This window comes from Periplaneta americana, chromosome 17 (genome assembly GCF_040183065.1).
Source record: "Periplaneta americana isolate PAMFEO1 chromosome 17, P.americana_PAMFEO1_priV1, whole genome shotgun sequence".
Taxonomy (NCBI): Eukaryota; Metazoa; Arthropoda; class Insecta; order Blattodea; family Blattidae; genus Periplaneta; species Periplaneta americana.
In genome coordinates, this window is record NC_091133.1 from 95,226,786 (window position 1) to 95,250,248 (window position 23,463).

Below are 23,463 nucleotides of genomic sequence, written 5' to 3' on the forward strand. Positions count from 1 at the left end.
GGAACAATAGACAAGCTCACAGATTGTATCGGTGCAAGTACCTACGTAGGAGACATCCGACCCATACCATCTTCCCACGACTCTTCCAAAGGTTAAGGGAAGGAGGGCACGTGGTGCCAAATTACAATTCCATTTCCACACAACTATTTTTGCTTATAACTTTCGACTCAGTTATTTACGGGCCAGGGTTCCTTATCTCAAATTGATACATGTGCCCTTCGCCATCATCCCTGAAAGTTTGTAACACCACCTCGGAAACACTCTGTATAATAGATTTTAGAAGTTGGTATTCCGAAGAAAGTAGTTAGATTAATTAATAATGGCATTGGGAAGACTCTTAATAGCCTACTATAGAAGAAGAGCTGTTACCGTATATTAACAAAATTATCTTGAGAGTGTGAATTTACTGTTTGTGCGTGATATAACTGCGACAGGCTTGGAATTGGCTGTCGGCTGCTGTTCTCGACAGGGTAAATCCACTTTTATTACAGTCGGTACAACACAGCGCCACTCCAACGCAGTAGAAATGTTCTCTGCCCCGTTTTGCGGTTGGTGTAATGCAAGATATGATTTTTTTTCTTTTTGCGGAAACTCATCTCTTAGCTCTTTTCCCGCCGACTGAAGATATCATACCTGCCAGAACGAATCTCATCCCATGAGAACCCGCTCTGGGGCACCAGAAGGAGATTATAACGGCTTTACTGAGAGTTCTCATTCTGCAGGAATTCCTTCTCTGGAAATAAAGTTGAGGAATATGTCACAGATATCGCAGTTAAATTTCCCGTAGGCGTACATATTTTTTTCTGAAACACTGCATGTTTGAATAGCGTCGGTTTTTTTCTTTTCAAAACAGCATAACGGTTATTAGAAATATGTCTTAATACTATAATTTTATTTCATTTTATTTACACCTCACCGTGAACAGAAGCAAGCTTTCAATTATAGATGGCTTACATTGATATATTTATTTTTATTTATTTTATTGGGTTATTTTACGACGCTGTATCAACATCTAGGTTATTTAGCATGTGAATGAAATGAAGGTGATAATGCCGGTGAAATGAGTCCGGGGTCCAGCACCGAAAGTTACCCAGCATTTGCTCGTATTCGGTTGAGGGAAAATCCCGGAAAAAACCTCAACCAGGTAACTTGCCCCGACCGGGATTCGAACCCGGGCCACCTGGTTTCGCGGCCAGACGCTCTGGTCGTTACTCCACAGGTGTGGACTTGATACATTTATATACAAAATACATAAAAATGAAAAAAACAAAACGAGCAATACAAACGAAAGAAAGAAGGATATATAATAGATGCTAGAATATAATATTGCAATTAATATTAGTTCCAAATGCAAACATTATAGCCATCGATCGCCGGAATCAAAGAAGCCTCATTCTTGACCCCTCTGTCCGTTTTGAGAAGGATGATCAAGAAGCCAATAACGTTAACGATGAAAAGAAGTCTATTTACAACCCATGTATTCCTCACTTCAGTGAGAGGTACTAAATGAATATTAATACATGGGAAGTGAAAGGACTTCTTTTTGGCGGTAGGGGAACTTTAGGCCTATTTAAGTTAACCAAAACCATTCTCCTTTTTCTTAAATTTTCTAATTAGGACATTAACAAAATTTTTCTAATGGTATTGAGAGATTCATTATCAATTTTACACAATCACTAGTATAACGCTACGTAATAGGCTTATATTTTTTTTTACTTCTTTTCATTACTCTTCATTGTGTTTTCATCTCATGTTTCTCCGAAATCAAACTGTACTTTATTTTTAAATTTATCATTGTTCTGTATTCTCTTCGCAAATCATACTGTATTTTATTTTTAAGTTAACCTCTGCTTCGTATTCTGGATCCTAGTGGTCAGCCGTAGATGTCGGCCAGATATCCCATATTGTGGAATTAGTAGTAATAATGCAGAATTATTTCAAAATTTGAGTAAAACCATTATAATATATTTATTCATAATTTAAATATTTAAGGAAACATAGTTATTTTTTAAATTATATGACATTTTTTAATTGATAAATTAAATTCTAATTGAGAGTCACAGTTCAAAGACAGAGATTTGTAAGTATTACACATAACAAACAATGGAGAGTTCTTGAAGAAAACAGTTTTAAGAATTGGAATATCAAAAGATTGCCTGTAACGTAATTCTGTTCTTTTTACATTGACCTGAAGGGATTTAAGAAAATCATTTATTCGATATAGCATACCATTAACAGTCTTGTTGTTTTTAGTCAACTGTCCCATGACATGTGTGAACCTCACAAGTGATACCAAAAGCAGCAATTATGAGGCAACTATGCCAGGAGATAATGGGGTAGGGTGGCCAATTCCTTTCCCCCTCCATTGCATACACCGCCGATTAGCTACATGTTACACTAATCAGACTTCAGATGCATACAAACAATTCTTTTTCCTCTGACACATATCGTCAAGTGAGATGTACTGCCTGATAATAGAGGTACATATCAGCCAGTGTCACTAGTATCATTCTTCACCATACCACTGGCGAGTTAATAAAGAAGTGCTCCTGTAAAAAAATAATTTCGATAAATTAGCGATACTCCAAGTCACGAGTCGGGTGATAGTGTGCGCATGCTTCGCTTATGTACGCGTGACGTAAGCAGGAGCGTAATTAAGGGCCGTATTCAAAAACGAGACTGTGGATGAAGACTTTCCAAAGTCGATTTTCGTAGTAAAGTTTAACTTTGTTGAAAGTCCTATTCATAGACAATACTACTGAGACTTTGACTTCGGTAAGTAGAGATTTGACGATCTTGTTCTAATGTCGGAAATCAAAATCACTACCTTCTAAACGAATTATATTAACAGATAGTTAAAATAGAGTAGGCATTTCAACAATCAAAGCCATCTTTTGAGACACAAATCAATGTAACAATTATTGAACATCGGTACATGTTAAGCGATTGTTATCCGTTCTTGCAGCTTTACAAAAGAATAATTATTCGTAGGCTTAGTGTGAAACTAACGTAAGTAAAACAATTGATATTTTTAGATCTTTACACCAATAGGTAATAATTCGTTCTTCTACTTGATCACAAAAAATCGTAACTCAGTTTCGAACAGTCTTGTACTCGTATATAATACAATAAAATTCGTAATTACAAAACATAATGGTATAATTCATCTGAAATAGTATTGCCTACTAAGAATTTTGTTGTGAATAGAACATCAATCGTAATTACATTAGGTTCACATTAAGCCCTCGAATTATTTCATTATAAAATAATTTTATTCTCAAAATATGGAAGATAAGAAGATGCCACTAATGACAGACTACTTAAAAATTAATTGAAATCAATAGGCCTATTCAGAAAACATTATTATGACGACCGCAGGATTAAAAATTAACTGCATATCCAACTGTATAACATATTCTCTGTAGAATTAAATAGTCCAATCAATATTAAGCATCAATTACCTGTAGCGTAAAATCGCGATTAAATAAAGTCAATTATTGGTAGAATAGATAATCCTCTTTATTACCTATCAATGAATGTTGAAATATGAAGAGAATATCTAATACTGTCTATCAAATCTGTACCTTGATTTGAATTTATTATCTATCTCTAATAATACGCTAAGGAACATGAACAGCTTTAACAATCCCCTAGATGTCCTCGGAAAATTCAACAATTTCCCAAATATCGGCCATTTTTCTTATGTCTACGAACGAAAGTGAAAGTCAAAGTCTAGATTTCCGGCGATTTCGAAGTAAAGTCACGATTGAAGTTTACTTTCGTCAAAATGTCGACTGTGAATAGGAAAATGGTGACTTTGTACTTTCCAAAGTCAACTTTGGTCCAAAGTCTTGTCTATGAATACGATCCTAAGGAAGCATGTCCCCCCTCCGCAAAAATTTCCATTGGGCCCCTCTTTCATATCCGCCTACCTCGCAGCTATTGAAACCACTCACTATCTCTCGTGTAGTCCGGATTTGCCCCGCACCTAACATGCGTCGGTTCAGAAAAACCAAGACTTGAGAGAATATTACCTAAATCGTATTCCAAACTCTGCAGTCTTCAATGAAAGGGATACCGTGAATACATTTCAGTAACAAAATCAATTAAATTTGCAAATAAGTGATTCCTAATAAGTGTAGATCGTCGAGGAACAAGCCAGAAATTCTAACTTGGCTTGTAATGGCTGCAGAGGGTCTTCGTACATGCGAGAAACCCGCTGTGCCAGATATGTTTGCTAGTCCTATATTATAGCGATTAAAAGCTCTTTTTAGACTCTAGTTTTCCCTTGAAACGTATGTCTTGCGTTAAGCGCGGAATTTGTAATGCATTTCCGAGCTCGCTGGGCGCCTTGTTAAGGGAAGTTTGCGTCCTAATATATGCGATAGGGGAATTAGGGACACAGTGATATAAACTTTAATTAAACGGACTTAACATGAGTTCAAGGTTTAATGACTCTATATGACATCAAAGCAGGTCATTCCATTACACAAAAAGTGCGAAAGAAGGTCATGAACCCTCCCTAATTAGTTCACAGATTGCAGGTCATGGGTCACAGTCTTCGTTATTGAGAATCTGTTTTATATAATCCTTATGAGGATGGATTATGAAGAATGGTGAGTTGCGAATACAGGTCAACTTAGAGATAATGATTACCAATATTGTAGATTATTATTTTCATTACAATAAAGAACAGAGCCTTCCATACAAGGTAGAAGTAGGCCTAATATAACTGTGTAGATTTTAGCAGCTTATTCCTTCGATAGAGTACAACAAAAATTCTGACACCATGTTAGTCCAAAATGAATGTAGTAATTATACACTTGGTAGTAGCCCTTTAATGCACCTCATTAAAGTACACCTATTCATTATAGTTTAGTTGTTCAGCCAATGAGAAATCACTATTGTACCATTATAAAAGCACAAGTATCGATTATTCTCGGATATGCAATCGAAAGACAACTAGCCACGGAGGCTGGAAATCCAATACTGTCGCAGAAAGTTATGTTCTGTTACTATAATAATTAGCGTTAATTGTAAATAATATTCAAATAAATTCAATTTGTCATCTCGTTTTTCAATTCTAAATCAATTTCCAGGTTATATCAAGACTAATGTTCATGTTATTCTATAGATTATATCAAGGTCAATGACATTCGTTCCTCGGAAAAAATCAATACTTTCGCGTCTGCGCACATCTCACAATTTAGAAGGTCAGTTCCTCTCCTCACTTACATAACCATAACATGAATACTTATGAATAATTTCAAGTTAGAAATATGGTCGAGCATAAAAAGTCGTATGAAACTTGCCTATAATGGTATTAAGACGCTCGTACGAAAATTATGAAACGAGCGCAAGCGAGTTTCATAAACAAACATACTCGCGTCTTAATTACTACCATTATTGGCTCGTTGCATAAGATGTACTATTATCATTAGAGAAAATGGTGAGGAATGATTTATCAAAGCCACCGGCGTGGCTCAGTCTGTTAAGGAGCTTTCTTGCCGGTCTGAAGTTGCGCCCGGGCGCGGGTTCGATCCCCGCTTGGGCTGATTACCTGGTTGGGATTTTTCCGAGGTTTTCCCCAACCGTAAGGTGAATATCAGGTAATCTATGGCGAATCCTCAGCCTCATCTCGCCAAATGCCATCTCGCTATCACCAATTTCATCGACGCTAAATAACCTAGTAGTTGATACAGCGTCGTTAAATAACAAACTAAAAAAAAAAAAATTTATCAACAGTAATTTCATTAGAGGTTTTCATTTATCTAGAGAAAATCAAAACTCGAGTGGGATTTAATTGACTATTACACAATTAGAAGAAAGTATATAAAGATTAGAAGAAATAAAGTACTCTAATACAATAAAATATTAATTGGCTTGTCGACCTGGTTGGTGAGTTGGTATAGCGCTGGCCTTCTATGTCCAAGGTTGAGGATTCGATCCCGGGCCAGGTCGATGGCATTTAAGTGTGCTTAAATGCGACAGGCTCATGTCAGTAGATTTACTGGCATGTAAAAGAACTCCTGCGGGACAAAATTCCGGCACATCCGGCGACGCTGATGTAACCTCTGCAGTTGCGAGCGTCGTTAAATAAAACATAATATTTTTAACATTTAATTGACTTACTAAGCTCTATTTCACTAATGTTAGCTTCACCAAAACGTTCGAACGGAGCCGCCATTTTCAGTTGACTATCTATGCGATAAGCAAATGACAATCACAAAGCTTGTTTTATATTACCGTAAAGAATTTGCAGTTTGAAATATTGGCAAACAAAGAAACAAATGGTAGAGAGGTGATAAAACCAGAAGAAAGGATATAAAGATTAGAAGAAAATATAAAGTACTCTAATTCAATAAAATAGGTATTGACTTACTGAAATTATATTTCACTTATGTTAGCTTCACCAAAACATTTGAACGGAGCCGCCATTTTCAGTTGACTATCTATGCGGGAAACAAATTACAATCGCAAAGCATGTTTTATAGTACAGTGTAGAATTTTCAGTTTGAAATGTTGGGAAAGGAAACAAATGCTAAGGAAGTGATGAAAACAAACAAATGCTAGGGAAGTGATAAAAAATAAATGCTAGGGAAGTGATAAAATTATAGCGATAAACAGCAATGAGTGGTTGAAACATATCCTTTCGTACCGTTTTGTCAAAAGTAGTATGACGTAGTAAAAGTGCAATAGTCTTCTATAATAGAACGAGTGCTGATAGATTTACAGTAATTTAGTTGAGCTTAACGAATGATGATAGGAATGAGTTCGTTGAATTCGTAAGTCACTCTGTTTATACAGGTGAGCCGTAAGTAATGTCATTAATTTCAGGGTGCTACTCTTTGAGGTATTTCAAGCAAAATAGCTTAATGCAATTTTGCTCGCTTTTGCTTCCTTTTCGAGATAAAAATTGTTTTATATGAAACATTTCATAGCGTATGTATCAAATATGAATGAGGTCTCGCCCACCTCGTACTTATTGTCATTTCATAGCGTGTTTTGGGAAAGCCATTGATTTAATTCCCATTATGCTAATCAACTTGACAGCAGTGTGTTGTAGTAATAAATAATTAATGAAAGAATGTTAGTTTTCTCCTTTAAATATACAGAAATTTGATCCGAAGAAATGTAACTTTTCGTTCTGTAAAGGAATTTTACTGGATCACTATTTATACCTCCCCTCCCTTATGCCCATATCTGCTGTAGGAGATCTGGTGGGAACAATGTCACCACAGTTTGAGGATTAACTTATTTGGACCTGCTAGCCATAGGATTTTCAACTGCAGCTACTTTTTCTGGCGTACGGGCATTTATACTTCTCCTGAATATTATTTTTATGTCGATACAGTTTCCTTAAATTATTTGACCAGTACTTTCATAACATAGTTTCTTTAAATATATCTAAATCAACTTTAGTTCCTTTTTCGTTAACAGCTGCCAGTGTTCAAAATTTAAAATTTAGCGATGAATATAGACTAATAATACACAGTGAAAATTGTTTAGATCCCAAAAGTTGTAAATGTCCACCATTGAAAGAAGCCACGTATGTCAAATATCTGGGTATCTTTATTGATCAGAATTTAAAATGGCCTCATCACATTACTTATCTTTGTAAGAGGCTTCGTAAAACAATTTATAAATTCGTTAATCTTCTATGCTACTTAACCATTAGAGTTCTACGAAATGTTTATTTGGCCATTATTCAGTCTATCATTCAATATGGTATCATTTATTTGGGGTGGAAGTACGAAAATTAATCTTAGTTCGTTAAATTTACTACAAAAACGAATAATTAAAATTTGTTTGAAGAAACGTTTCGATTATCCAACTAAATTAATTTATTCTGAATTTAATGTATTTAATATTGAACAAATTTATAAGTATACGATGTTAAAATTTTATCATAAAAATCGTAATAAGTTTGTATTACAGACACATAATTATGACACAAGACGAAATATTATTTCAACATTAGTAGAACCTAAATGTCTCACATCTGCTGGTCTGAAACATAGCATTAATTTTGGCCCTCGGTTGTACAATGCTTTAACTAAATTACACCCAGAACTTCTAACATGTAACCCACTAACATATAACAAGAAAATTAGAAACGTGTTAATATCTTCAATTCGATTAAATAAATTTATGGCCTATGTGTATGAATTAATCAACCTATATTATATTTGTATTCTATAATTTTGAAATATATAGTCCTACTTTTCACGTGCGATATTATTCTTCTCTAGTATTAATATTATATTATATTATATAATTCCATTGCCGCTGTAATTTAAATTTTAGTTCCTATTTTATTTTACTTATTTATTATTATTATTTTTTATTTTCTATATTTCTCTTATATTCATATTGTATTATATAATTTCTGTAACTGTAATTTTAATTCTATTTCCTATTTTATTTTATTTTATATTCTCTTATAGGCCTATTAATATTATATCTGAACTGCGACCGAACACGAGCGCTGCTCATTCGGTCTCAAATTTTGTTAATACTACTGTATCTCCTTTTTTATATTGTTTGTATTATTTTATTTCTATTTCTCTTGTTTGTTTGTAATTATATTCTTCTGTATATTTAAATTTAAATAAAAAAAATGTAAACAGGATCATGGCAACCTATATTCAGTTCTTGACGAAACACTCGGCAAACAGCACTTTTCGTTGCTATTGTATTTATTTTTGTAAAATGTTTCAACAGCTACAGCACATTGTTGACCTGTCCACTGTGCCATTATACTGTAATTGAATGGCTTAGTAGTGGTTATATGAGAATGGGTGAAATCAACCTCCCACCGCAACAGCGCATGTGCAAATACGATATTAAAAGCGCCCGTTTCGCTGCTGGACTCTGCATAGCACAATAATATTTAGCGGGTCGTAGAAAGTTCATTTCTGAAGCTAATACTGGACAGATTTCTTTTATTTTAATTATATTGTTTCAGTCCTTTACGGAGACTTTAACACGTGAATGCAAGAAAAGTCGTATTTCCTAATATTTGTGCAAAATGTCGCAGCCATAACTTAATAGCCTATAGATCAACTTGATCATTTAGAAATATATAAAGGCGTTAGACGTAACTTTTATATGCACAGTTTTTTTTATGAAAAATGTTCATAAATTAGGATATATAAGGTTCAGTGCGTGTATCTCAAAATTGAATTACGCAAAGAGCTTGAATTATATACTGGTAATCTTTAATAATTTAATCTCAGAAGTTGATTATTTGAATAGTGTTTTTATTATTAGCTTTTTTATAATAAATTTTTATTTGATTGTAAAAGCCACCGTCATCAAAATTCATAATAGCGTAGGGGAGAGTTGGGTAATATCGGACATTGGGTAATATCGGACAGTGCGTTTCTTTCATCTACCACCAGATGGTAGTACCTGAATAACATTGTTACGTTTCTGTATGCGACATCACAGAAACGTAACCGTTATGAATGTATCTATCATATCCATATCCTATATCGAATTATGCACTCCTATATCGAATTATGCACACTTTATCCCCCTATTATTTATTCGCTGGTTTTCATACTCTCTCTCGCTATCATAATATTAATACTCGATCACAACGCGATAACACGCTAGAAATTCCACTTCACACATCATCTCTGTATTCCTCATCTTTCACTGTTGCTACCTCTCGTCACTGGAACTCTCTGCCGCCTGAAGTCAAGGGCTGCCGAACATTGAAATCTTTCAAATCCAAGTTAGAAAATTATCTTATGACGAGTTGCCAAACTAACTTACTATTATGACAAGTGGTGTATTGCATGTTTCCACGTATTCACATTTTTTTATGTTCTAGTGATATTTAACTATAATGGTATATCTCTAATGTGATAAGTTGAGCTATATATAAACATAATTTTCCTTACTGTGTATACTTAAAAATATTGTATACATTGTATGCTTTGTACTGCACTATTTTATTACTACTATTAGTATTATTATTAGTATTAGGCCTGTTATTATTATTTTATTATTTATTATTATTATCATTACTATTATTACTATTATTATTATTATTATTATTATTATCAATAATTGTCTTATTTTTTTATGCTTTGTAGGCCTCATTTATTTTTGACCTGTGTTCACATTTTATTATGCTTTTTTCTTTCCTTCTCTATGTTATATATTATGTCTGATTTCTTCTTACTTGTTGTTTGCATTTTATTATTATTATTATTATTATTATTATCTTATTCAGTTTTGTGTGTACTTTGTAAATTTGTAGTGTTTCTGTAACGCAGTTTTTACTCCTGGTTGAGTGTTAGAGAAGGCCGTATGGCCTTAACTCTGCCAGGTTAAATAAATCATTATTATTATTATTATTAATTGATGGTTATAAACATATTATAATTATAGGTTATGTTATTTGATACTGCTGAGCACGATAAAGCCTTATAAAATATAACAATGTTTGTGTATTAAGGCAGAAATATATATATATATATATATATATATATATATATATAAATGTACCTATCATATCTATTAATATTAATAATAATGGTTATTCTTTTTGCACAATCTGCCACTCATATATTTCAAACAGAAAAAAATAACTGAACTTGGTTCATCTAACTTAATCCGAAAAATTTCTTCAGTCAAAGTTGACTTTAGTTCAAGACAAATTTATCTCAGATTACATTTTATACAGCACAAAATTCCAAGTTCAGCTAGAATGAGGATCAATTTAACCTCTGATCTAAGATTAAATGGTTTACACAATCGGCCCTTAATAAAATAAAATTGCTTTCTAGCAATTTTTAATAACACGATCTTTCAGGGGTGAGCTAAAGTTTTATCTGTTTATATTACATTTTATGTTGTAGTTATTAGCAAATAAATGTAGACTATACCATTATTTGCATTTTCGTATATTCTAATCCAGGTTGAAGGGCTTAAAATTACAACTGTGTCATCAGCACATTAATACCAAATGCCATTAAATTTTCCTAAATCAACTTTTAACAAGTGTTTAACATGTATCAAAAATAAAAAAAGCGAAGTTTTGGACGTTAAAAATTATAATTTTAATGTCCTCAGGAAGACTATTTAATATTTTTATTGTTATGTAATATGATCAGTGAGGATCAAATTTTGACGTTTCAAATAGTGAATCTAGCAGGAATCTCAACTTTAAGCTGTACACAATGCTTGGTTGCTCTAGTATTACAAAGCTATAAGCGTTATGGATTCGAGGACTGTCGATGGGTTGGTTTGACGACAACCTCTTCATCTGATTGTAGAGGGTTCAACCATGTGTGCGGTGCACCGAATCATGGTCTCGGTCAGTGGACATGTGTGTGAGTCACACACATAATGGTCAGTCTTGCATATGATGGAGAGCTAGCAAATGAAGAGATATCTTGTACATGATATAAAGCCGAATGGTCCATCTATTTGCTTTCAGTATTCCGGAAGTGTGCTGCTTTGAACAACGCGGTGCGGAAAATTGTACGAATATTGCAACCCCTTTTTCAGAAGCAAATGTCATAGTACTTAATAATTATTACCACCATAATCATCATAATTATCAGGGATTGACTCCTTTTGAATCAGTTCCGAATCCAAATTTTTACCAGTAATTTCTTTGTCCGCCCATCTTTTCAATAGTCTTACCAAATGTCTCCTTTCAGCCGATGTGTAAAGTAGAATAATTCTGTGGTGTGCGGGTAAAGGGGTATGTTATTTTTTTGTCCAGGTGGAATTTTGTTCTCAAGATGAACACACAAGTTAAATTATACAAGTGGGTGTCCAAAAATCAAAGAATACTAGCAGTTGATGTGTTTTATTTCTGTAGAATATTATTTGTAATACGGTTTCCAAGTTTAATTTTCATTTATTTCCGAACTCATTTTTATGACTTATCTCCCTTTACCCAAACACCACAGAATTGTTCCTGGTGATCTGTTATTCATCCGTAGTAAATTCCACTTCTACTGTGTTATATATTGCTCGACTTTTGCCATAGTCTATCTCTTGAATAACTGATATTCATTTAAGGGGGAACTTTGATTATATTCACAAACTCAAACTAAAAGAAGAGCACAACAGTTTGCCGAACGAAGGCGTATGTATGTAATTAATAATTGAGGGGTTCGGGAGTAAAACGTGGTAAGTGACGTTTTAGTATTTTGAAGCTATTAGATAGATAAACATTTATACATGCAACAGTTTGTATAGTTACGAGGAAAGTAAAATCTGTAAACTTCTGCCATCTGTTGAGACGTTGGAAAACTACTACATTAGACGCAGAATGTAAGATACTATACTATACGATACATATCTCATTTTTGACTAAAATGTCAGTTACCATGTTTTACACCCGAGCCCCTCCTGCATTTTGGTAAATCTAGAAATAACGCTTAAAAACAATCTCTCTATTTCTTCTGATAGCGGTCTGTTTTGGATCATAAAAATTAATTTAGAATTTCTTTTAGGTTGATTGTAGAGTATAGTAACACCGTACATCAATTGAAGATGTACCATAAAAGAGTTTTCAGCTGTTCTATGGACATCCCGCTATCACAACTAACAAAATTATATTTTTTGTGAAGAAGAGACTTTTGAGAAAATTAGATTTAAAATGTGTTATTGAGATTTCCATAGAAACGAGTTTTTTTTTTCAATTGGAGGATGATTTATAATAAGCTGTAAAGTTTTAATAAATTTATTAAATTTCTAAACTGATTTCGCAGCTAGAAGTGTCGAATTTTTTGGTTCACACTTTAATTCCAGCACAAAACTTAATATTCTTCGCTTACTAGCTGAAGAATGTTACATAAAGAACTTATTATATTTATCCCACCTTGTATATTAATATTAATTATGAAATCTAAGCATACACAATATTTCTTAATAAAAGTGAAATGAAATATATTTAAACCTCACACTTTCGAAACTCGTATAGGGCTCTTTATGGTATAGTTTTTTCCGATATTCTTGAAGGGAAAACACAGAAGTCTCGCATGCCGTTCGGAATGCACGGAGGTAAAGGGTTCAATAAAGCCAAGACAAGATATATGTTCTCGGCTGACACTGCTGAAACCGTATCCATGTTCCACCAAGGTGTGGAAGACGGACGATAAGGAGAAAATAATTTCGTAACTTTCAACCGCAGAGGTTCACGAATTATTAATATGCTCAGAGCTGACATTTATTCTCTGAGGATAAGAAATCGGATTAAGAGATCAGCTTCTCTTCACGATATTGATTTTCTTCCTCTCTCACTCTAATCCGCAGAGAAATGCTGTTTATCTGACATGTGCACTGTGTTGAGAAAGTAGAGTTTCATTTCAATTTTAGTTTAAAATGATGTAGTCAGAATTCCCTTCACCTCTTTAGAGCAACTTCGTTGAGGTTTGCCTGTTAAGTAGTATATTCAGAGAACATTTTCAGAAAGTGTGTAACTTAAATATATCCTACAATACAAATAGTATATATATTGTAAAATTCTCCAACTTCACGATTTTTTTATTCTATTAAAAGCTATTAACATCAACTTACTACAGGCCTTATATTACTCAGATTTATTTCGTCATACTGGAATGTTATTTATTTAGGCCTTTCAATTTCCCTTTTTGGTTTTCTACCCTCTCTTTTGCTACTGGATTATAAATAAAAGCTTTCTGTAAGCCTTTCGTCTTTGTTATGTTCATATGACCATACTGGTTCATTTTTATTCTCTCTATTAATTTCACCATGCCTAATTTGGGTACTTTCAACACAGTCTAATATATGTAACTTTGAACTAAGATTTTAAATATAATTTCAGAACTAAACTTTCCTTTTATTTCAAGCTAGGCTGGAAGTACTTCATTCCAGAATAATGCAGAAATTACTATAACTTCCAATTTTGTTTCTTTTCCAACTTTTCTCTTAGTTCCTAAAACCTCGTCTGCACATCTTTCCCAGTTTAACTACTTCGTTACATAGGGTGATTCAGAAGAAATTCTTGCTAGGCGTAGCAGTATAGACTATTATATGATCATATAAACCTGTGTCCAATTTGCAATGGGTGTGGAGATACAGCTGTTTGAATGTTACCTATAACAAACCACACAAATGGTATGAAGGAGCGACAAATTTAATGACTACATACAAAGGAGTAGTACGTGTCGCTCTTCTGAGATAATCTGAGGGCCGTACTTCATAATGAGTGTAGAGAAACAGCTGTTTTTATTTAGCCTGTATAGATCTGATGCGCGCACAAGTATGAAACAGATGACAACAGATGAATCTGGATAACATGTGTCTATATTTGTGTTCTTATGCTGTTGTATATTGCAAGTGTTTAACGTGCATTGGCCACAAAGGCCCCCAGACCTTATTCCTGTCGTTTTTTGTCTTTGTAAGTAGACGAAAGGAGAAGTTTACAAAATCAAAGTAAACACAAGGGACGAATGGATCGCTCGAATTATTAATAGTGCTGCGCTATTAACAGTGCCTAGCCTCATAAAAGAACGACAAGAGACCTCAAAAGAGCAATACTTACTGTTGTCAACATAGCGAAAAACTGCGTCGAAGCCGATTATAGAAGTTTTAAATATTACTTTGAACTACTGAAATATATTGATGCATTGTAAATAAGCAAATAATGTGATAATTAAGTCTTTTGTCTTTCCATTATGCTACTTGTAACGCTTGTTATACATAACAGTCAAACAGTTTTATCTCCACACCCAATGAAAATTGTCTGTATGATCTTTTTTACTCAAAATAGTTCAAACTATCACCTCCTAAAACCTTATTTTTTTCTGAACCGACGCATGCGAGATGCGAGTGCGAGGTGCTCAGATCTCTCACCTCGACACTATAGAAACCACTCAAATCCTCATAATCTTTCGTGTAGTCCGGATTTGTGGTTTTTATAGCTGCGAGATGCTCAGACCTCTCACCTCGAAGCTATAGAAACCACTCAAACCACTCACAATCTCTCGTGTAGTCCGGATTTGTGGTTTTTATAGCTGCGAGATGCTTAGACCTCTCACCTCGAAGCTATAGAAACCACTAAAACCACTCACAATCTCTCGTGTAGTCCGGATTTGTGGTTTTTATAGCTGCGAGATGCTCAGACCTCTCACCTCGAAGCTATAGAAACCACTCAAACCACTTACAATCTCTCGTGTAGTCCGGATTTGTGGTTTTTATAGCTGCGAGATGCTTAGACCTCTCACCTCGAAGCTATAGAAACCACTCAAACCACTCACAATCTCTCGTGTAGTCCGTATTTGCGGTTTCTATAGCTGCGAGATGCTCAGAACTCTCACCTCGAAGCTATAGAAACGACTCACTATATCTCGTGTAATCTGGATTTGTGGTTTCTATAGCTGCGAGACGCTTAGACCTCTCATCTCGAAGCTATAGAAACCACTCACAATCTCTCGTGTAGTCCGTATTTGCGGTTTCTATAGCTGCGAGATGCTCAGATCTCTCACCTCGAAGCTATAGAAACCACTCAAATCCTCACAATCTCTCGTGTAGTCCGTATTTGTGGTTTTTATAGCTGCGAGATGCTCTCAGACCTCTCACCTCGAAGCTATAGAAACCACTCAAACCACTCATAATTTCTCGTGTAGTCCGGATTTGTGGTTTTTATAGCTGCGAGATTCTCAGACGTCTCACCTCGAAGCTACAGAAACCACTCACTCTCTCTCGTGTAGTTCGGATTTGTGGTTTCTATAGCCTAGCTGCGAGGTGCTCATACCTCTCACCTCGAAGCTATAGAATCTACTCACTATCTCTCGTGTAGTCCGGATTTGTGGTTTCTATAGCTACGAGATGCTTAGACCTCTCACCTCGAAGCTACAGAAACAACTCACTATTTCTCGTGTAGTCCGGATTAATTTGTGCAAGACCCACCTTTCATGCGTTGGTTCAGAAAAACCAAGGCTTAAAACATTTATCTCTCTTAAATCACCTTGCATAGCAGTCAAAATTGATAAAGTTATTGTGGTCTAGGAAAGCTATATGATATTTATTTAATCTGTAAATTTATGTTTTCATTAAAATTCTCTCTTGTACTCTGTATCTATCTCTTTTCTTTTTACTGAAATCTATTGCTTGAAAGACATTGCACTATAAAACAGTTCACCTTCAGACATGGATTTATTACATGTAGGTCATTCCTGCAACAATTAGCTACAAGCAGATCTTTTATTAAATGTAACAGTATGACAGAGAAATTGGTCTCTGAATACAGAAAAAGAGGACCCGATGCTCGGCAGAGGTTGAAGTGGTACACTATTTAAAACTAATCAATATCGCCTACAATCCCATTGGCAAAGCGGGTGAGTGCTGGTACGCTCGCCATCTCTAACAACTCCAGCCTCCATTCAGAAATTCGTAATAACTGTCCCTCTAATGTACGGATCGGGTAGACATATTAAAATAAGGCTCAAGTAATTAAAATTATATTGCCGAACTTTCCCCAACAGAGCACAATATATATTCATCGAACTCACACAAACTCCAATAGCAATAAAAATGGTAAAACGAGCATGTTGCGAAAGGTTTCATTTAATTTAAATATGATTAAAATGTCCATTCTTTTTCAATCGCTAAGCGTGTGCTCTGGTAAGGGCAGTGGGTCAAAATAAAATTATTTCAAACATTTGTAAATCATTCACTTTTTTTCGAAGTTCTTTGCGTAATTACACAATTGCACAAAGAATATAATTGCGAAATTATTTTCCTTTCCCGTTAACTTCAGAAGTATTTCGATTATTCATTCATTTCTCTATTATTTTTATAATAATCCATTTTGCATTTAAGTATTTCACATCTTGATTACACAACTTTTAACACTATATCAGTTCGGAATGCGTATTTCATTTATTTTATAATCAACTAGCTAAAAGCACCCGGCATTGCTCGGGTTTTCCTTTTTGCTTCAGACTCAAGGAGATCTCGGAAACTCAAGTATAGAAAAACAAAACGAATTACTGTCTTTACTAAGCTTTCCTAGTCCCTAAAGATGAATCTTTACATAGTGTCACATGAATTCTTAGCCAATACACCTGCCAAGATTAACAGAATTTAAAACAGCTGAAGATCAGGCACCGAAGAGAAAAGATGTCATCACGTACTGTACCTTACTGTTTTTGTTTTTAATTAGTTTTGTCTTGTAGTTCAGCTAAACAAAAACATCTCCTCGGTCCCTTTACATTAGTATAGCATAGACTCAATGTTCTACTTTGATCTAAAGCTGTGCTGATATAAATTTAGTGTAATTTCCTGTCTACATGTGCTTTCGCTTGACGTTTAAAGATTTATTCACTCCGTGATTGTTAGAATTATTCATTTTTCAATTCGTTCATTAATTTATTCATCTTACAATTTCTTTGTTTAAGTTTTCACTTATTTACCCATTTATTTTTCATTTACTGAATTATTGATTCGTTTATGAGCCATTTCTCTCCTTTGTAGTACCTCATCTATTGCGCTTGTGGATCTAGATTCTCATATACTAATAGGGTATTTTGAGACGTGAGATCAATGCTGTCATTCAATATTGCAATGCACTGCAACCAAATGAAGGTATTATTATGTGAACAAACTTCCCCTAAAATAGGGGTTGCCCTGAAGGACAAAATATACCAAATATATAAGTATTAGTAAATGCGTAAAATTGTATGAAAATGTTTTCGTGAGAATAGTTATTTATGGTACTTGTGAGGTAAGTGCATCTTTATTGCGCGAGTGGAAAGATTTAAGCACGAGGCTGACGCCTCGTGCTTAAATAACACGAGCGCACTAAAGATCACGCTCACAGTACCATACGTAATTTTATCCATGACCATAATGAAAAATTCTGTTTTATAAAAGAAAATATGTTGAAAATAAGTCCTCATAAAATCATATATCATGGCATGGATTTTAGAATCGCTACGTGTACTAGGTAGGTCATGATGTAGGAGGCTATGATTAGTGAAGAATGGTATCTAAGACGTTGGATAAATAACAAATTACAATTAATTATATAATTTTAATATATATTTTTTTCATTTTAAACGTGTATTTTCGTCTTTTTGAAGTTTCAGGGATTATTTAGAAGTGTTCACGGGACTAATGTGATTAAAATAATTTCACATTTTACTTCTGTACACTTAAGAGGAATATTAAAAGGTAATTTATCATCGTGTCTGTTTAGCTCAGTTGACTAACGCGTGTTGTTGTAAAATCCTATAAACCCAGCTTCGCAGGTTCAAGTCTTCTCGCATTCCAAAAGGTAAATTATTACAAAATTAAAAAAAAAATACATATTTCTTTATTGCTCGTTTTTCAATTTCCGAGATTTTGTAATGCACTTCACAAATGTGTATTGTACAACATTTTATACACGATCATATATTTTAAATTTCAAATAAAATGTATTTTGCATTGAAAATTTAGAGCAATATTATTTCAAAGCCTTCGCAAAACTGCACTGTAATCTTAACTAAGTAACAATAAGTGTACTATAATGAGTCTATTTCAGTATAGTTTTATGTTTTGAAGAATGGTTTCCCTAGCAACAAGTTTCTGAGTGGGAATTCTAATTTTCAAGGTCTAACAACAATAGCTGTGAATACAGCAAAAAAACACGAACGTGCAAAAAAATATATTTTTCATGACACTTTTTTGTCTCTTGTAAAATACTTACTTACTCACTTACTGGCTTTTAAGGAACACGGAGGTTCATTGCTGTCCTCACATAAGCCCGCCATTGGTCCCTATCCTGAGCAAGATTAATCCATTCTCTATCATCATATTCCACCTCCCTCAAATCCATATTAATATTATCTTCCCATCTACGTTTCGGCCTGCCTAAAGGTCTTTTTCCCTCCGGCCTCTCAATTAACACTCTATATGCATTTCTGGATTCGCCCAGACGTGCTACATGCCCTGCCCATCTCAAACGTCTGGATTTAATGTTCCTAATTATGTCAGGTGAAGAATACAATGCGTGCAGTTCTGCGTTGTGTAACTTTCTCCATTCTCCTGTAACTTTATCCCTCTTAGCCCAAAATATTTTCCTGAGAACCTTATTCTCAAACGCCCTTAATCTCTGTTCCTTTCTCAAAGTGAGAATCCAAGTTTCACAACTATACAGAACAACCGGTAATATAACTGTTTTATAAATTCTAACTTTTAGATTTTTTGACAGCAGACTGGATGATAAAAGTTTCTCAGCCGAATAATAACAGGCATTTCCCATATTTATTCTGTGTTTAATTTCCTCCCGAGTATCATTTATATTTGTTACTGTTGCTCCAAGATATTTGAACTTCTCCACCTCTTCAAAAGATAAATTTCCAATTTTTATATTCCCATTTCGTACAATATTCTGGTCACGAGACATAACCATATACTTTGTCTTTTCGGGATTTACTTCCAAACCTATCTCTTTACTTGCTTCCAGTAAAATTCCCGTGTTTTCCCTAATCGTTTGTGGATTTTCTCCTAACATATTCACGTCATCCGCATAGACAAGAAGCTGATGTAACCCGTTCAATTCTAAACCCTCTCTGTTATCCTGGACTTTCCTAATGGCATACTCTAGAGCAAAGTTAAAAAGTAAAGGTGATACTGCATCTCCTTGCTTTAGCCCACAGTGAATTGGAAAAGCATCTGACAGAAACTGACCTATACGAACTCTGCTGTACGTTTCACTGAGACACATTTTAATTAATCGAACTAGTTTCTTGGGAATACCAAATTCAATAAGAATATCATATAAAACTTCTCTCTTAACCGAGTCATATGCCTTTTTGAAATCTATGAATAACTGATGCACTGTACCCTTATACTCCCATTTTTTCTCCATTACCTGTCGAATACAAAATATCTGGTCAATAGTTCATCTATTACGCCTAAAACCACACTGATGATCCCCAATAATTTCATCTACATATGGAGTTAATCTTCTCAAAAGAATATTGGACAAAATTCTTGTAAAATATTAATGAAATTAAATATGAAATTAAAATGCCTCTACTACTACACATCATCTACTAAGAGATTCACTTTAGATTTACGAGGTTTAATCCAGAACAACATATTACATCCCGAATCTCGTACATTTCAGTGTTCTGCTTCACTCATATCTGAGTATCATATTTCAAGCGTGAACGTGTGTGCTCAGAGCCATCGAGTTTTCAATTACGTGTAACGCGAGAACTAGCACACTTCAGTGAAGCAGATATCATAGCTTCAACTTGCAATCTTCAAAGATAATCTACGACCTCTTACAGTATAACATAACATACGTATGAAAACCGCGAGAAAACATATTCAGGTACTTACACAACAACGATATGACATTTTATCGCGTACTCGAAGTATTCTTAGCGTGTAAGAGGGCCTTAGACTAGAAGGGTGCTATTCATAGACATTTCGCAGCACGCATTACGAGCGTACTAAGCTAGCCCCGGCCATCCATGGTTACTTGTACAGAATTCAAATCATATCCTATCGCTAACACTGGTTTATGAATACGAAAAGCCGAGAAACCAGGTGGCCCGGGTTCGATTCCCTGTCGGGGCAAGTTACCTGGTTGAGGTTTTTTCCGGGGTTTTCCCTCAACCCAATATTAGCAAATGCTGGGTAACTTTCGGTGTTGGACCCCGGACTCATTTCACCGGCATTATCACCTTCACCTCATTCAGACGCTAAATAACCTTAGATGTTGATAAAGAGTCGTAAAATAACCTACTAAAATAAAATAAATGAATACGAAAAACGCTGATCATCCACCGGAAACCCGCGCTAAAAATGTCTATGAATACGGCCCGAAATGTTAAGCTTAAATGTAGTTCTGTTTGTAAGTATGCATAAGGTGTAATTATCTGTCTTGTTTGAACTGTTGTATCAGTGAAGCGAGGTGAGTCAGTGAAGTTTTGGTTTTACAGTGCAGTGAATAGTTCCGATCAGTGATAATTTATGGCGTTAATGAAATGTGTCCTAAAGTGTCAGCGAAATGCGTCGTAGTGCCACTACAGTGAGTGAGATGAGAGTAAAGTGAAAGACTATTGAAACTTATGTAGGGGCTATACATATGTAGGTTGTATTGTAAAATTAGGTTATTTTATGCTTTATAATTGTAATTATTGTGTCAAATTGTATTGTGTATTCTTATTGTATTGTGTATATAATTGTATTGTGTACTGTATAATTGTATTGTGTATTGTAATTTTATTATGTATTGTTTATATTGTGTATACCACTGCCACCGGGTGCTTGCCCACTTGCAGTGTAAATAAATACACATAGATACTGGAGATGTTTAGTTTTGAAATAATTTCAACATTTTCTACTACAATGTATTAAATTTTATTTTTTTGTAACGCTTCTAATAGTTAAAATTCAGAATATTGTTTGAAGCTCGATGGGATCATCTAATCTAAGTCCAGCTGTATCCGGTAATCAAGGTTAAAAGATCAAGGGTGCTATGCATAGACACTTCGCTAGCCCGCGCTACAAACATGCTAAACTAGCCCCAGCTATCGACTGATTACTTGTACAGGATTCATATCGCTAACACTGGTTTATGAATACGAAAAACGTTAGTTCGCTGATCACCCGCCGGAAGTCCGGCTAAGAATGTCTATGAATATGGTCCCTAAATTTTTAGGTCTAAAATGCAACTTGAAGGTAGTTCTGAATGAACGGAGAACGAAAACTCAACGCGTATTTGAAATTCAATATAGACTTATTATGTTAACAATTTTCTGCTACGCGAGAGATATAAACTTAATCGATACATGACCACAGAGGACCAAGGCCGACAAGCCGATTGACGGCCTCACGTTCACAACCTTCAGCAGAGGTGAACGATCATCCAATCAGTTCGTGGGTTTGTGGTCAGCACGATGACTCTCCAGTCGTTAGAGCTCATTCACGAATCCCAGTTACACTCTACCTACCGTAACTTTCCAAAATCAACACTATGCTGGGTGGACACCGGACCCATTCACTGGCCGAAATTTCATGGGAAAATTTCTTCCTCTATTACTGGAACCTCATTCCGTCTCGAGTTCAGGTATGACGCCTTAGGCCACGATGCTACGGCCCCGGGCGAAATCATTAGACACTTGTTTTAATGTTTTATGCTCATCTACAGGCCCAACTACATAGACTGTAGGGGATTGTTTAAAATAAATTTTCCTAACCTAATGGAAATACACACATAAACTGTTTTATTTACTTGCCTGCAGGCAGAGATGACCGCGTAAATTACGTTATACATATGTACATCAATTACGCGCAATTTAAACGTTGCACAGATAATATAGTTTCCTATATAATTTTCTATGTGGCGTAATAAATTTTGGTGAAAATAAATGTGTTTAAACTGTGTTAGAGAACAGAGAATGAACACGGATGATTTTACGTTAAACAAAATCTTGGAAAATTGAAAATAAACTCTACAAGGTAATTTTAATTCAATGTTCAGAGAACATAGACAATGAGATACTATTATCTCAAAATAAATCTAAAAAGATTAAGAAATATTTTTAAACTCCCATTTCAATTAAATATTGTGGAGAACGAAAACAATAATACTATTTATTTCATGTTATAAAAAACAAAATTTTAAAACATTTAAAACTCCATATCAAAAATAAAAATACGATACGTTATTTTACGTTACAGGAACAAAATTACAAATGATAGCCTATTATTGAATCTTCCCATTTAATTTAAATGTTACGTGAACATAAGCAAAAAGTAGACCCTATTTTGTGTTATGCAAATCAACTTAATGATTTAAAACAACTCCGTTTGTCATACTGCAAGCATTTTATTCATGCAGTTAGAAATAGTTTCCTCCCACTTTCATTTTGAAGTGGTAATTGGTAAACTTACATACGTATGTATTTTTATCTTTTAGGTAATCCGGAGGTTTATTACCGCTCTCACATAAGCCCGACATCGGCCCCTATCCCGAGCAAGATTAATTCAGTCTCTACCATCATATCCCACCTCCCTCAAATCCAACTTAATATTATCCTCCCATCTGCGTCTCGGCCTCCCCAAAGGTTTTTTTTCCCCCCTCTGGTCTCCCAACTAACAGTGTATGCATTTCTGGATTCGTCCATACGTATACTATACGCCCTGCCTATCTCAAACGTCTGGATTTAATGTTTATAATTATGTCAAGTGAAGAATAAAATGCGTGCAGTTTTGTGTAGTGCAAGTTTCTCCGTTATCCTGTAAGTTCATCCCTCTTACCCCAAATATTTTCCTAAGTGCTTTATTCTCAAAAACCCTTAACCTACATGCAAGGAATCAAATTTCCCGAGACGTCTTTTAAAATCAATCGTGTATGTTATGTTTACATATCTCGTTTTCTCACCCGTTGTCTCGAGCATGCCAGCTGTTCAGGGTACCTGGCCTACGACACATATCTCTGCTTCCCTAAGCAGACAATACTGT